The following is an 18,063-nucleotide window of genomic DNA, read 5'->3' as shown; positions in this document are numbered from 1 at the left end:
TTGTGTGCTTGTGAAAATGTGGTAGCTTGAGGACTGAAAAAAAACCCCAAGATTTTTATGAACAAATTGTTCTTTTTCATTTCACTATGACTCTGATACACGTCTGCTAACAGCAAAACCAGCGCGCTAATTCCGATCCAGAAGTTGTGCCTTTTCCCAACGACCACTTTGGAGTTGATAAAGTATTGCGATAATTTACAAATGTGTTTGAAATTAACTTGTTCAGACGGACTTTGTTTGTGCATAACATTCACTAAGCCCGTCTGAAAGAGTTAATTTCAAACACTTTTGTAAATTATCGAGCTATTTTATTTCAGCTCTTATAATGTAAACAGTTGGTGCGGATGCAGACCACGGTTTTGCGAGTTCAAATTTCAAGGCAATAAAAATGAGGAATTCCTGTCTGGCAATATTTCCGCTACTACTTCCATTGTGCACTCTCAAAAACAAATTGTCCAAATACTTACTGGTTTCTTTACTTCTTGAACAAAAATCATTTGGATTCTTGTCGATATGGATAATACACTACGAAGTCACATTTATGGGCTTTTTTTATTTAGGTTCGACTGTTAGGTTGGACTGTTTTCTGACCGCAGTTTTTCGCAAGTATAAAACATCAAGTTCCCTGCTGTGATTCAGAACAGTAAAGATGCATTGATCATTCAAAATAATATTTCAGAGGAACTACAAATCGGTGTTTCACATTTTCGGTTTCCAAAAAAAGTCTCTCAAAACCTGGACTCTTTATAACCTGGCCAATATTTTTGGCATGATCAAGCACACTCTTATTTTTTGCCTCCTTTTTTTCCTATTGACTTTATCGTTTAAATTTCCAAACATGAAATCCTAGTGCAATGTACTCATATTATTTCCGGATATCACTCAAACTCAATCAGAATGAAAAGTTATGCGGAAGTTGGTCACGGAAGAACGTATACAGGTATCCGGACATCTCAAAATGCCGGTCTTATATGTGTTATTATTTGTGGATATTCTCAGTGCCTTTGAACTCTGTTGTTCAACTGGCATTTTGCTATAGTTCACAGTGCGCCATTCCGGTTTCATCAAGTTACTTTTAAGCATTGCAGGATAAAAGTGTCACTGGTCAGAATAGACTAGAGGGCGCAAATACAAACGCACTGGATCATGATGATGCACACAGTTTTATACAAGTTCAATAGCTGGATGCATTTTGTAGAATTCATGGATAGATTTGATTTTTGGAGAACGCATTTGAGATAAATAGTCAACCCAAATTACATTTTCACTGTACAGACATTTTTTTGGCCGTATTGTACTTGTGGAATTCAGCTATGCCTCCCCACCAGACTCCAAGTTATCTCCTAGAGGATTTTTAATGACTCATATTTTTGTTGGTATTTTTTTCAGCCAGCAATCCGCTCAAGTGTTGAAGAGTGCTTCTGCGAGAGAATTCAAGAACTGTGCTTAGGTGAGTGTCTGTTAAAATTGTCTTCATTCAAGCATCAGAATAGAGCAATGATTTGGTAGGAGACTGTTCCTTTTTTTCTATGCATTGAATCTTTTTGGTCAAAATTAGAAACCAGAAAACGTCATTCAATTACCTCTACGAATAAAATAATCCTGGCCATGATGGTTAGTCTTCTCAATTATCCCTTCTAAACAAATATCCTCCAAGCCATGATGGTTAGTCTCCTCAATGATCTCATCTAAAAAATATCTTCCAAGCCGTGATGCTTTGTCTGTTCAATAATCTCGTCTAAAAAGAATTCCTCCAAGCCATGATGATTACTATCCTAACTTATTATCAATTCTAAAAAAAAAAAATAGCTTCCAAGCCGTGATGGTTTGTGCGTTCAATAATTCTTCTAAAAAAAAAATCCTCCCATTCATAATAGTTAGTTTCCTCAATTATCCCTTCTTAACAAATATGCTCCAAGCCATGATGGTTAGTCTCCTCAATTATCCCTTCTAAAACAATATCCTCCAAGCCATAATGGTTTTTATTTCAATAATCCCTTCCAAAAGATCCTCCTAGCCATGATGTTTAGTCTCCTCAATTTTCTCTTCTAAAATATCCTCCTAGCCGTGGTGATTAGTCTTCTCAATTATCCCCTTAAAAAATATCCTCCAAGTCATGATGATTAGTGTTTTTAATTATCCCTTTAAAAAAACCTCCTTGCCGTGTTGATTATTCTCCTCAATTATCACATCTAAAAGATAACATCCAAGTCATGATGGTTTGTCTGTTCATATAATCAATATTCATAAATACCTAAGACATTTTACGCATTCCTATTGGTCGAGAGCCCGTCACGTGGCCGGTCTTAAACGGATGATAAAGACATGGCTAGCTGGTCTTAAACACTTTTCCAGTGTCACAATAAAATGTGGACTCCTAAAAATCCAGTGCCTCTTATCGTTTCATTGGTTGAACGTTCACTATCCTCACGTAGGCATGCGCAACACTACCAGGGAGTCAGAATTTAAAGTTCTAAATTCAAAACGCAACGCGCCAGGTGCGTTCTGCGCGACATCGCGCAGAACATGATACGCGCGCGTCAATCTCCATAAAAGGGTTGTTTACATCTTACTCGCCAGCTGAACACTCCATTATTTTGCAAGAGGGATGTTTCAAAAAGCATAAAGTGAATTTGTTGAACAAAATCGGGATGTTTTGAACGAATTCTATGATTTTTTCTTACCGAAAAGGTATTTATGAATGGGAATAAATATGTGCTCCGTCGGTATTTATCACTCTGTTTAAGACCACTTAGAGTCTGGGTGCTGATAATTACCCTCGCCTCCGGCTCGGGTAATTATCAGCACCCAGACTCTAAGTGGTATTAAACAGAGTGATAAAAACCTCCGGAGCACACATTTATTCCCTTAATAATAATGTTCAACAAGCCCTTCTAAAAAGATAACTCCTTGTCATGAGTGTGAGTCTCCGCAATTATCCCTTCTAGAAATTATCCTCCAAGCAATTATGGTTAGTCTCCTCAATTATCACATCTAAAAATTAATTTCCAAGCAGTGATGGTTTGTCTGTTCAATAATCTCGTCTGAAAAATATCCTCCTAGCCGTGATGGTTTTTATTTCAATAAGCCCTTCTAAATAAAAATATGCTCCTAGCCATGATGAGTAGTCTCCTCAATTATCCCTTCTCAAAAAAAAATCTTCCAAGCCGTGATGGATTGTGTGTTCAATAATCTCTTCTAAAAAATATCCTCCTAGCCATGATGGTTTGTCTCCTCAGTTATCCCTTCTAAAAATATCTTCCAAGCCTTGATGGTTTGTCTGTACAATAATCTCGTCTAAAAAAATATCCTCTAACCATGATGGTTTTTATTTCAATAATCCCTTCTAAAAAATATCCTCCTAGCCGTGATGATAAGTCTCCTAAATTATCTCTTCTCAAAACAATATTTTCTAAGCCGAGATCGATTGTGTGTTCAATAATCTCTTCTACAAAAAATATCCTCCAAGCAATGATTGTTTTTATTTTAATAATCCCCTCTAAAAATCCTCCTGGCCATGATGGTTTGTCTCCTCAATTATCCCTTCTAAAACAATATCCTCCTCGCCATGATGGTTAGTCTTCTCAATTATCCCTACAAAAAAATATCCTCCTAACCATGATGGTTTTCATTCAATAATCCCTTCTAAAAAAATCTTATAGAACTGCGCCTGGAACACACCTTTTTGAACCGTAGCCTTTTTGTTTGTGGTCTTTGAATCAACATGCGATTCAGTTTCAAATTCTCCCTATTATAACTAACTTCGTTCGATGACGTCACAATGCTGAATTGTCGCAAAGACGTTTATGGTAATTCAAAGAATATCTACGACATACCAGCAAATAAACTGCCATGGACCTCAGTGATAAATACCCCCACTTGTAAAGATCAGGACAAATACTCACAACTCTCCAAGGTGTTTGAAACACCCATCAAATTACAGCTTATATCATCATCTTTCATTGTCTGTTCAATTTTTGCGGTATAATCCGATGACCTTTTGGGATAAAAATTCCATCCAAAGATGATGACCCTGTAGTCCTGTAGCCTATCGCCCAAGGCACAATCTGCCACTTCACAAAACACTGAACACTCAGGTTTATTAGGACAAAAGATATTGCTCAAACGGGGGCGGATCCTGGAAATTTTGCAGGGGAAGGGTCAGGCTCCTAAAAAAATTAACAAATTGTTGTGACAGGCGAACGGGTAATATTTTGAGTGCATGTTTCACATCGGGGGCAGGAGGGGGGGGGTCGGCCCCCCTCCCCACCCTCTGGATCCGCGCCTGTCAAAATATTTTGTCAAATTTTGACCTGAAATGCTTGTAATTTGATGTATGATGACGTCATGACGACGTCACTAAAATATCCACATCTTCACACTAAGGTTCATGTTCATATCAGGTTTCGTCTTTCTGCAACTTCTTTTTGCATTTTAAATTCACCTAAATTTGACCTACCAGTAACCCCGGAAGGAAAGGTCAGACGACTTTACCTTCGAATATCAAAAATGTTTATCAATCTATAGTCAATCAGATTTCAAAGTGTGAACATGATTGTTCATTTTGTTTATGAGGTTTTGCAGTGAAATTGCTTGTAATTAAATACCTGATGACGTCATTACGACGTCAGAGTATAAAAAGGTATACCTCTGAGTCAGTGTTGATGTTTGTTAAAGGTTTGAAGTCTGTACTGTTCAGAAGAAAAGTCGCAGATAATTATTGTCAGAAAAAAAAACAAGAAAGAAAGAAAGAAAGAAATTTCTTAACATTTCCAAACAATGATCGGGTAGTACCCGATCACCCAAATATAATTATCAGGGTTTTGTTGTTCGGAATGAGGAATTCCTGTCTGACATTATTTCCGCCTCTACTTTCATTTCGCACGCTTCAAACTAAATTATTGTTCACATACTGACTGGTTTAGTTTTTGAAAAAGTTAAAATCTTGTCACTATATGGATAGCACACTGTACATTCACGGAAAGTTGTATTGTCAAAACAAAGGTTATCAGGTAGGACTTTTTTTTAGTCATATCTGATTGCAGTATTTTGAAGAGTTTAAAACATCAAGTTCCCTGCTGATTTCAGAATAGTTTCAACTGATTGTGATTAATGCTTAAACAAATTCACGCACTTTTAATACTTTAAAAAATATGTCTTTCTTTGGTTTACAGAAGACATATTGCGAAAGCTCCATTCTTTATAAATAACCTCACCAATAAAATCAGTATGATCAACCACCCCTTATTTTCTTCCTCATTTTGCCATTTTAATGTTATCAATTTAATTTTAAAACACGGAAACTCTGGTGCAATGTACTCACATTGTTTCCCGGCAATCACTGAAACTAATTCAGGATCAGCAGTTATGTGGAAGTTGGTCACGGAAGAACGTTTATCAGGAAATCCGGACATCAAAAACATTCCTGTCTTATTGTGTGTTATTGCTCAAGCAGTACCCTTTCAACTTTGCCATTTCGCTAGAGTTCACAGTGCGCTTTGATCATCAAGTTACATTCAACAGGATGAACGAGTCATGAATATAGAGGGCGCAAATACAAACGGACCGGATCGTGATATGAGGCACACAGTTTTAGACCAGTTCAAATTGCTTTATTTAACTGGGTGAATTTGTAGAAATCATTTGTAGAGTTGGTGTTTGTACAAATTGCTCAGGCTTTCTGTTCGCCTGAAGAGATTGAAGCAAAAGCTCTCGATGAATTCACTCATGTATTTGCATGTAGGGTTCCACTCAGCATGCCGCTGAGATTCTGTTGGATATTTGGACAAACAGCCATATTGATTTTTGGCTTATTTTTCGAAAGTTTTTGGTGATTGGTACAGATTTTCACAAATCTGAAATATTTTGTGAGACAAGTTTCAGTTGACAAACAGATGGTGGCTTACTAGAGCCAAACCGGTGCGCTGATTTCCTATCCGGAAAATTAATCTTTATGTAACGACTGTAACTTGACTGCAGTAGTCCAGCTGTAAAGTTTGCGCCCCTACTCCCTTGGTATGAGATCGATTTCCCCCACAAATGCAGCAACTGTATGCTCATTGTGATTCCTATAACTACAAGTTCAAGCAACCTTGAACCAGTTAGAGAAACATTTGATCAATTGCTCACAATCTTAAGTATGATGCAGCACAACTAACTTTTGAGCTTTTAGCTTAGTTGATGCTATACATTTGACCAAAACAGATAAATTAAAGGGATTATTTTTTTGGTTCTTGTCACCGAATCTCGTTGCTAACACACGTTAATAGTCTGCCCACCGGCACACTATTACGAAAACGTCTTCAGTTTTTTAAGACGATATATCTTGTCTGATATAACACTATACAAACACGAAATAATTCAGTGTCAAAAACAAAGCTGCTCAGACTCGACTGGTTTTGAATCAAATTTTGGGAGCATTTTTTTTAAAGAGCTCATTACATCAAGTTCCCTGCTGTGCCTCAGAATAGTTGAAATTGATCGGGATTCGCACTTATTCAATTCACGCACTTGTAATAGTTCAGGTAAAAAATTACTGCGTTAACATTTTGGTTTAAATAAAACAATCTTGCGAATGTTCGACTCTTTAACCTAAACATATATAGGTATGATCAACCACCCCCTTATTTTCTGCCTCGTTTTTCTCTGTTTAATTCTTAATTTTATTTTTAAACATGAAATCCTGATGCGATGTACTCACATTGTATTCCTGCAATCACTCAAACTAATTCAGGATGAAGAGTTATGGGAGGTTGGTCACGGAAGAACGTTCCTCAGGAAATCCGGACAACTCAAACATGCCTGTCTTATGATAACTTGTGTTATCAGTAAGGTGGATACATGTATTCTCAGTACCCTTTGAGCTTTGTTGTTAAACTGTGTCATTTCGCTAGAGTTCACAGTGCGCCATTCCGGTTTGATCATCAAGTTATACTTAATCACTGCAGGATGAACGTTTCACTGAATATAGAGGGCGCAAATACAAACGGACCGGATCGTGATGATGCTCACAGTTTTATTCAAGTTCAAATTGCTTTATCTAGTTGGATTCATTTGTAGCAATCATGTACAGCGTTGATGTCTGTGCACATTATTCGTCCCTTCTGTTCCCTGTCAAGGGCGGATCCAGAACACAATTTTTTGGGGGGTAGCCCCCCCCCCAAAAAAAAAAAAAATGGGTCCCCGGAAAGTGGGTCCAAAAATACGGCGTGGGGTTCAGGGCTCGCTTAATCATGGGCCCCGAATTCTTTATTATTCTAAATGCTCTGTGGCGATCTGAGGAAATTTATGACCACTTTAACCATTTTTTGTTTCGAAAAGATGGTAGTGTACCCAGTGCCTGCCTTTATTGCGACGTCACTTAAAAACAAAATTGTTTTTTTTTTGGGCGGGGCGGGGGGGGGGGGCATGGTCCCCCCCTCCCCGATCCGCCTTGTCCGCTGTTCGTCTTAAAATATGAAGCACAAGCTCTGTTTGCATGCGGGGTTCCACTCAGCATGCCACTTAGATTCCGTTGAATATTTTCTTGAAATGGCGATAGTAGTATTTGCTGAATACTTTGAAAGTGTTTGGTCAGTTGGTACACAAATAATAATAAAAAAAACTATGGGACATTATTCGGTTAACAAACAAATGGGGGATGATGCTAGTAGTCAAACCGGTGCGCTGATTTCCAATCCGGAACATAATTATTTTTGTAACGACCGTACCTTGACTGCGGTGCCCACCTGATTTCCGCCACTACTTCCTTGGTATGAGATCGATTGTCCTTGGTAATGCAGAAAATGTATGTTCATTGTGATGCCTACAATTTCAAATGCAAGCAATTTAAAAAAGAAAACATAGGATTATTTGCTTTTGAATCTATTTTTCGTGCGAAGCAACAAAATGGCTTAAAAACTTAAGAAGGTCGCAACTAACCTGTTGAAGTTTCAGCTCAGTGGATACTATCATTGAGAAAAAGCAGAGAAAACGTATGCACTATTTTGTTGGATCTCGTTACTTGATTCCGTGCTTTATCCTTAACTATTTTTTTTTAATTTAAAAAACACCTGCAAAGTTTTCAACCGATATATCAGACGAAATACTTTCACCGGGTATTTGATACCAGTCTTATCTTCACTCTTAGCATTGCAAGGTTTCTGTCATTAAATGTACTTTTCCGGGCAATTGCAAATGATCCTACGTAGCCTTAAATTCTTTTTGCATACAGATTTCTCTCAGAAAATCTGGGCATTTGTTTTGGTAGTTACTGCGTTTGATTCGAAAGTATTAAATCATTCAAAGAAGACATGAATATTGTTGCTCGTGCGTGGGTCTGTTCAGGGCCGTTGCATGCAGGACGCATTCCGCTTACAAAAATATATTATCAATCCAGATCACATTTCGCCCGACAGAGATTTTGATCTGGGGGTGTTTTACTTGTGAAATTCAGCTATTCCTCCCCCAACAGCCCCCAAGATATCTCCCAGCGGATTTTCAATGACTCATTTTTGTTGGTATTATTTCCAGCTCGCAATCTGCTGAGTGTTGAGGATTCCCTTAGTGATAGAATTCAAGAACGTTACATCGAGGTGAGTGTCTGTTATTTGACATTTTCCTCACTCAATCATCAAAACAGAGCAGTGATTCGGTGGAAGACTGTTTTTTTTTTTTCTATATTTATACACCTTTTGGTCAAAATTTTAACAGAAAACATCACTCGAGTAAAATTCCCTCCCTATAACACACCGTAGAACTATGCCAGACGTTTTGGCCTGCAGTCTTTGCAAATTCCTCGTTAAACTCATCAGGGTGCCTCGAACTTATAGCGGAAACACGCTGAAATTTCCTTCACAATTTTTTTTTGCAGGTACATCAGTTGGCAAAAAAAGAGAACTAAGATGAAAACAAATATTGATCACACCAATATTTAGTTGCTGTGTAATCAGATTCTTTGGAATTTGTCTTCTGTTATTTATTTTTTAAATCGGAATTGTGTTCGCAACCGTTGTCCTATTTTTTTCTTGATCGTTTATCACTTTGAAATTCGTTTGTGATTGTTTATCAACTTCGGGAATCATAACATATAGGTTTTCCCGTCCAATTTCGCAACTTGTTCGTCCAATCTGAGAGACTGTTCATTACATTGAAAAAAGGTCGCATTTAGCGCATTCGATTTTTTAAAAAATATTTTACACCCACCAAAGCGTGAAGGCAACTTTTTCGTGCAAAAGAAAATCCATTTCTTTTGTTGGTTTTCGATTTTGCACTGAGTGTCGGCGAATTTGTAAGAGGAAGTATTCATTTTCAACGAAAGTGCAATGGAATAAGGAGTCTATTTAATTTGCAATTCGCAAATCGCCAATCGTATTGGCCACACAAAAAACAAATTGATATGATTTTTTTTACTTCCAAATAGGGATTACAACAATTAACAAACTGGTGACTTAATTGTCCTTACATAAAAATCTGTATTTTGACATAGTATTATATCGGCGAGTGTTCTAAATGTATTTCCTTCTATCACTTTGACACTTTACATTGATACAGTTCTGATCTGCTTTTTTCATATTCCCTTCCCAGGCATTCCAATCTTTGAAATAGCTGTACATTCCTTAATCCAAACTTGTCAAAAGCCATGTCATTTTATACTCTGTTGTATCACTATAACACAATATCTTGCTCATGCAACTTCCAAATATCATTGAACTGTGTTGCTTTTGTAAACGTCTGCATCAAAGTGAATTCCCGAGCGGGACTGAACCACAATGCACAAGAAATTCAATGCACAAGTCACGTAATTTGCTGCTTACTTTTCACGCGTGAATGAAGAATACCCTGAAACATGTTGAGCTTTCGCTAAATTCAACCGGGTGTGAAAAGGTCTGCATGTTTTATGCGAATTTGAATGCAAATGTTTTATTATTGAATTAAGCAAAGTGTGAAAATGGGCGGGAAACCCTAAAATATTTCATATTGAATGAAGAATTCCATTGCTGCTTTAAAACTCATAGCGAACTGGAGTTAAAAGTCAATTTGCCTGGACAAGTGCAACAAAAGCTTAGAATGCCAACGAACTTTTGAGTTCCTATAGTGAATCAAAAATAGATACATGCCTTTAAAATGATTGGAAAAAAGTTTCAATTATAACATTTAAACAAATTGAAAGCTAATTTCAAGAATCAGCCAATTCGAGAGAAATTGAACAATGCGACATTAAAAACACGTAGTTTTTCTTGACGAATTTGGCCGAGAAAAGCTACTATTTTAATTACTTGACCCTAATAACTTGGTGAGTACATTGTATCCTGCTTTTGGGTGGCAATGGATCCCAATGAGAAAAAAATCTCACTCATTTATCTTAATTGAAAATAAAATAGTATTCCTGACTAAAGTGTAAACTTAACCAGTATTCGTTTGTATGTTTTTTTTTTCAGCCTACACTGAATTCCTTGTGATCTCTTCTTGGGCCTGATCTTCAAGAACGAACCATCGAGGTGGGTGTGGTGGGGTTTGATTAATGATTCTATCAGGACCGGGGAAGGGGTAAGATGTGCTCCGCCTCCCCCCCCCCAAAAAAAAATACTACAGCTCCGGAACGCTTTTTTCGCCCTATCGGAATGCATTTTGGTGACCTTTCTTAAATTTTATTGGCAGGCGAAATAAAAACAAAATCGATTCGATGGGTTGCCATGACAACCGGTTTGATAAACTAGGCTTCTCATAAATGTTAGTCCCTTGACCCCTCATACGCCACTGTTATATAACAAAGAAAACATTCTTCGAACAATGATTCCTCCAATCTCATGTTTTTGGGGTTTTTTTTCTTCAAATCTGACGGCGGATTGTCATGAATTTTAGACTAGTTCTCCTGTTTTTATCAAACCTCAATATTTTTTTCTACTCTTCCCTATTTTAAAATTAATTTATTGAAAATCTCACCTGATTTGTTTCAGTTTAATCATTGTTATTCTGTACAGAATGAAGATCTTCGTGGCAACCGTTCTCTCAATCGCCCTCCTTCTGGGTAACTCCGTCAACCTCCGAGCTTCCGTTACTGGGCCGGTTGCCTCGGACGGTGATGGTCCTGCGTCTCAGGCGTGTCCAATGTGCTGCCAGGGGTCGGCTGCAATTCCCGGCATACCAGGTCTGCCTGGGTCCCTAGGTCAGCCAGGGTCAAAGGGCGAGCCAGGTCAAAAGGGTGATATTGGACAGAGTGGACCTATGGGTGAGCGTGGAGCAGCTGGGCCTCAAGGGGAGGAAGGCATAGGCCAGCCCGGAAAAATTGGTCCAAGAGGAGTCCCAGGTGTTGTAGGGCCAACGGGGGAAACTGGTGTCAAAGGTCAAAAGGGTGAGCCAGGGGAGGCACCAGACGACTCCAACCAGCGGGTAGCATTCACCGTGGTGAGGACGAGCAGCTCGGATACCTCTACGAGTTCCAACACCCGTTTGCCCTTCCAGGCGACCGAGACGCTTCTGCCGGGTACCAGCTTCGATCTCGAGACCGGCACGTTCACGTGTGGTGTGCCGGGCACCTACGTGTTCATGTTTTCTGTGTGCAAATATTCTTCCAGCAGCAGCCTGCGCGTTCATCTCCGGAAGAACGGCGACGTGGTCGTCTCTGGCGATAGCAATGATTCAAGTCACTATGAGCAGGTGTCTGGGAGCGCGGTGGTGGTTCTGCAGCGTGGAGATACGATGTATCTCACAATGTACGGTAGGGCGTATAGTAGTTCCAATCACTGGACCTCATTCAGTGGCTTCCTCCTTTACCCCGAATAAACACAATCCACACATAAAGATACACGAGCATCGTGTTGCTGATTTTTTTAATCGCTTTCCATTTTTGCCGAAACAATAACCAATGAATTAAAAGAAATTAATGTTCAATGACAATGTCACAAAATAATATTATTAATGTTTTCGCATTGCGCATGCACCGATTTGTATACTACAATGGATTTGCCATTTCTTTTTTGATTTTTTGCAAAACAAAATATCTGGCTTCATGCATGATTATTGAGATATAGTGAAAAGTATGCGTTAAGTTTGTTGACAATGATTTGTTCATTGTGTTGATTATTGGGTCAACTGGGTCATTATTTTTTTTTTAGAAACAAAAGATTTGCAATATAAAAGCAGTGCCACCATGTATCCAGAAATGTTAACAACTAAAAAAAAAATGTGTTTATGGTGTTTTCTCGACCAACCTGAATTTTTTAGGCCATGTTTCTGACCGCCATTTCTTTTTATTGCCACACTTGGACAACATATAAAATAACGTGTTTTTTCCCGAAAATAAATGCAACTTATTTGTAGTATTGGGTATTTAAAACAGATTAATTAAACACAATAACTGTATCCTAAAGCAAACAAAGTATAAAAGACATACAGAAAAACAAACAAAATATTTTGCTACTACCTACCTGGATAATTTTAGGGCGTTTACTGTAACTTATTTTCTTTGCCTTATGTTCCCTGTATGCCCAGCACAGATGATGTCAATTAAATCAATCCCATGCATGTATCAATTTTTTCACGAAAAAAGTCTCGAGTGAGTGAATCTGATTTTCTTATAGACTTTAAGCTTGGCATTTGGATTAACAATTGTTTGAAATATTCTAATGCTATTCACAGCAATTAGAATACGCTGGTTTTTATTAAATGATTGCATTATTTTAAACGTTACAATATGTGAGAATTATGTAAAAGTAGTACAATTGACTTGCTATGAAAACAGTATGCATAAAACCTCATTCTGAGGATTACCAAAAGCACCACCATTGTTGAAAAATACTCTCTTTTTTCGCTTGGCTTCGTTATGAAAAATAACTCATGATTTTAATTAATTTCAGTTGAAACAGAAACGTGCCTACAGTAATGAAAAAAGTGGAGTTGGCTGTTGTTTTTAAAGCCCACAAAAGTGCGACAAGTGTTTCTTGATTAACAGACTCCAAATTATTTGAAGACTTTTATTGTTCTTAATCAGTATTACTTGATTGCATTCAAGAAACTCACTTTGAAAACATCAGTGAAAAAGTGAGCCCGTTAGATGGTAAAGAAACAATCTCAACGAAATCAATCAAAACAAAGCACAAATTCTATTCAAGTGAGGAGGGTCTTTCAACTGGTTGGAATTGTCCTTTGTCACTTAATTATTTCAAGTGAATTTCTTTGTATTGACTTTTATTTGGATGCCATATTTGGCATCTCTGCTGACAGCATATCCTTGGATAATGTCTCCAGCCGGCACATGTACATGTAAGCTGAACAAGTACGCTTCCTGGGAATAGGTAGACTCCTGCAAGAAATCAAAGAAAAGGTTATAATGGACCCTTCCTGCATGTCAATCAACAGTGCACATTGGCCAATCAGATCACCACTTTTGATCAGGTGACCACAGTAGCTCAGTCAGACTGGGTCACAAGCACTGTTAGATTTATTGCTCACTCCGCCCCCATTTTGGTTAACACCCCCCCCCCGATTATTTTGTATAGAGTGCCCTTTTTACACAAGAAACTTTTTAGTTTTTACACAAGTGTCCTTAGTTTTGTTTAAAAAGTTTCTTGTTTTGCCAGCGGCTTTTAAAGAATTTTTGGTATTTCGTGTAAACGTCAGCAATTGTGTCGCCATGAAAAGCGCCACCCATTGACCTACCGCCGTTTGCGAGTTAACCACGCCCCTTAGACAACTCTATAAGCCATTTCGCTGATACCGCCATCTTTGAATTTTTTTTTGGGGGGGGGGTATTACAATGAAAATACGTCTCATCATGCAACTGTAGCTGAGAATGATGGCATGACCTTTCAATGTAATGCCCCCCCCCCCCCATTTCAAAGATGGCGGTATCCGCGAAACGGCTCATGGAATTTTGTACGTTAACTTTTGTTTGTCTCAGATTTTGGCGTTCTGCGTCCATTTGTATATCATGTTTAGACAATATTTTACAAGCTGCGTTGATGCAATTCCACCGTGATAGGTTAATTGTCCGATAGTGGCCATTATTGCCGGTTTGTACTTACATGACAATGAGCTGAGCCTCCTGGGAACGTTGGAGAAGCAATTCACGGATCCGCATCTGTCTGTTGGTCTGAAAGAAAAAAAAAATTCAGGCGAAAAAATGTCGTGATTTATTGATGTTTAATAAAGTCGAGTTCCATGCACGTGGCAAATCAAATGAACTGAGAGTTGTACGGAAAAATGGATTGAAAGTGATCAATCTCATTATTGAAAATCAGCCTCCAGAATGTCAAAGGTTGGACCCAATTAATAGATGTTGCAAGACTGGACTTAAAATCACAAAAACCAGGGACTTAGCGTAAAGTGGACACTGGGAAAGCTTTAAGTGTATTGTCTCCATGCATGGACAAAAGAGGGCGCTTTATAATCGAACAATCAGAAGCCGGAATGAGGGACACTTCACTGGTTCACTCATGCTGATTGCTGGTTATCGTGTATTTGGAACCAGCATTTATAAGCCCTGATGGTGCCCAAATGGCCCTCGTTTATAGTTTTCTCTGTGGAAGGGGGGGGGGGGGTGCTTGGGTGCAAGGAGGAGATTCTACCTTCTCGTTGAGCGTAGTGACTTTCTCCTTGCTGATCTTCCAAGGAAACTTCTCCGTGGTCTCCCCTGCTTCCTCATCCAGCATCCAGGGTTTGGACAGCTCCTTGAACCGTCTCAGGCTCTACTTCTTGGGCTTCTTGTTCAGGTCCGGGATGACCTCCACGTCCGAGCAGTTGATGCGGAATTTGCTGAGCATGTTGGACATGTTCATCTTCTCCCTGTCCATTTGCTCCTTCTTGCCCGTGGCGGCAAAGATGGGCAGCCTGCATTTTTCCCAGTTGGATTTCAAGGAGATGAGTAGGGTCAAGCCTGGGGGGGGGGATGGTGGTGGGAGGTGGGGGCTGAGGGGGGGGGGGGGGGTTCACAAACAAAAATTATACAGAGCATTATTTCCCTTTGACATAAAGCATGTGTTTCCTTAGACATGCAGCCATCCAGAATAACCTGAGAGATCTCTGAAAGGCTCCATGAAATGAATTGGACACTGAAACATACATTAAAATAATAAGGCCAACCAAGAACAAAAAGTGTGGTGTTTTCTATTAGATATAAAAAACAACTGTGTGGTAGGGTAGGTAAAAATCTGTTTTGGGGGTTTGACATTTCTATAGCCTAAAAATATAGGGTAGGATGATAGTCGTTAAACTTTTACTTTTTTCTCTATTTTGCATGCATTAGTTAACATGTGAATCATTCTGCACTACTGACCAACTACCTGATTCTACCTTCTCTTTGAGCATGGTGACTTCTTCCTTGCTGATCTTCCAAGGAAACTTTTGGTCTCCAGGCTGCTTCCTCATCCAGCATCCAGGGTTTGGAGAGCTCCTTGATGATTGTGTTGGTCTTGATCTTACCCAACCCACCAATCTAGACGGAAACCAATCAGGAAAGAAAATTTGAATGCATTTGCTCTAAATAAAATGTGTCCAGGTCTTGGAAAAGACTAACGTTAGCGCTGCAAAAAGCCAAAAACCTGGACAAATCTGGTTTAATGATCTTGTTATACATTTTGCCACTTTGACTTAATTTTTTAAAGACCTGCTTGCATTTTACTCAAACTGTTCATCAAAATTCATTCCGCAAAGTCTTCTTCAAGTACTCAACTGTGAGTACACATTTCGGTACTCAAAATACGGTACTCGAACGACAGTGCCTATTGTCCTCCAACGCCGGTTTGTGCACTAAGTCTCTGGGAAAGGTTTAGATCAGGGAACAAAGGAAAACACAAAGCCAATTAATCCTCGGAAGCATAGCAGAAAACGACAGTGTGCGCTTTATGGTAAGTGTGTACAGTGTTCGTATATTTTAAATGCAATTTTTGTTTTTCTTTTAATGCAAACAAATATTATACGCATTATACAGTATGTCCAAAGGAAATGTCCGTCTGACTATTTTTGAAATAACTACAAAACCATGAAGTCCAATTTGAAAAAGTTTGATTGTGCAGATACTCCCTATCTTAGCCTCAACCCTGATGAGTTTCATTTAATTTCAGTCACGCATCACTGCACACTTGTCAATTGATCACAACAACATTTTGGGACACTGTGACCAAGTTCCTTGCCTTAATCAATTTCAGTGCTGTGTTAAGTAAGCTGTGTAAAATCCTGCATGTTGTGAAAAGGGCTGCAATTGGGATTGGAATCATTTGCCTGGCTATCAGTCATCACGGCAAGACCTCGGTCTAATGCTCAAGGGCAAATGATTCCAATCCCAAACCACATCAGACTTTATTTTCCACAGACACTTTTTTGGGGCATAATGTATGACAATTAATAATGATATAGGATGAGATTTGAAGGTTTACATGGTGAAAGATACTAAGACAAGATAAGTTTGGCAGTAGCACCATGTGAATAAAACTCTTTTCTGAGTATGTGTGGTTCTGAAAAGAACCGGAGGGACTCAGCGTTGCAAACAGTATGCTCTGCCTGTCGTCAGGAGAATGAAGGATTCCAACGATGATGCGATGTTATAAGGATGGGTGCGGTGAGGCGTGAGAAGGATGCAAACTGGTGAAGCTCGAAACCGGTGAAGCTGAGACAGGATGCAAGTTGACTGAAGGATGCTGGATGATCACTGGAGCATGTCAGTACACAGTGAGGGGGCAAAGGGGAAGGAGCTCAGGGGTATAGTTGGCTTCTCTGATACGTCGGGGGTACCAGCGGTCGATGCTACTGAGTATTTCTGCTTGGCTTCAGTTGATCGGGTGATCTTCGGTGTGGGAGTGTTTGACGATGGAAGATTTCTTGAAGTCTCCCTTCCTGCCATGGGCTTTGCGTTCATTGAGTCTGGTGGGGAGGTCCCTGCCAGTCTCGCCGATATACACTTTGCCACATTGACATGGAATCTTGTACACCCCTGGTCTGCATTCTGGGTCACACTGATCCTTGTGTGAAGTCAGCAGGTTCTGCATCTTCAGAGGGGCTGTGTGGAAGACTCGAATTCCATGCTTATGGAGGATCCACTGGATGTGATGAGACGTGGTGCCTAAGTAGGGGAGGGTGATGGAACTAGGGGCCCTAACTAGTTGGCTTTGGGTATAGGAGACCCTACGGCCGGGAATGGTTCTTGGGTCTTGTGTCTTGACTTGGCTGGGCTGGTATCCGTTGCGCTGCAGTGCTGTGGTGATGTGATGGAGTTCTTGAGGTAGGTGTTCATCATCTGCGACGATGAACACCTACCTCAAGAACTCCATCACATCACCACAGCTTCACCAGTTTGCATCCTTCTCACGCCTCACCGCACCCATCCTTATAACATCGCATCATCGTTGAAATCCTTCATTCTCCTGACGAAGGGCAGAGCATACTGTTCGAACGTTGAGTCCCTCCGGTTCTTTTCAGAACCACACATACTCAGAAAAGAGATTTATTCACATGGTGCTACCGCAAAACTTATCTTGTCTTAATAATGATATACTTAGTGTCATGTTAACAATAAAACTTTTTAAGTCTAACGTTATTTTTGTTTTAGTTATGATTTTAGTAATGTAAGATGATTTGATATGATGGAGTTGAGATAATGTGTTGCCTACCTTTTGCTTGCTTCTTCTTTTTGTAGTCAAAGTCAAGACGTCGCCCCTGTAACTTCTTCCGATGGTGCTGTAGAAATCAAACATTGGGGAGAAAGTTAATGTACTCTTTGACAAGAGACATTTGCACATTGCTGTAAGGCTCCTTATATAAATTATGGGTCAAAGTGTGATAATTTTCGAGTTCCTGTTATCTCTGAGCATTGTCATTTGCTGTTCAAGTATCATTAAGAATGACTTCAACAATTTGTTGGGTAGGTTGTCTGCTTCACATAATCACTCTTGGCGGACGACTGCATTAACCCTTACCTTCCCAAATCCTCCAAAATCCTCTTTGCAAAATGGAGGATTTTGCAGGATTGAGGCTGTTTGGCAAAAATGTGGCGGATTTTGCAGGATGCAGTGTGTCAAGGTCTTGGGCCGGGCCTTGTGTTTGTTTATGCTCAGCTGTGCATAAATTATACTTGAAGTCCTCCGCACTGCT

This window comes from Patiria miniata, unplaced genomic scaffold, assembly GCF_015706575.1.
Source record: "Patiria miniata isolate m_02_andy unplaced genomic scaffold, ASM1570657v1 HiC_scaffold_6, whole genome shotgun sequence".
In the NCBI taxonomy this organism is placed as follows: Eukaryota; Metazoa; Echinodermata; class Asteroidea; order Valvatida; family Asterinidae; genus Patiria; species Patiria miniata.
This window is presented reverse-complemented; position numbering follows the sequence as displayed.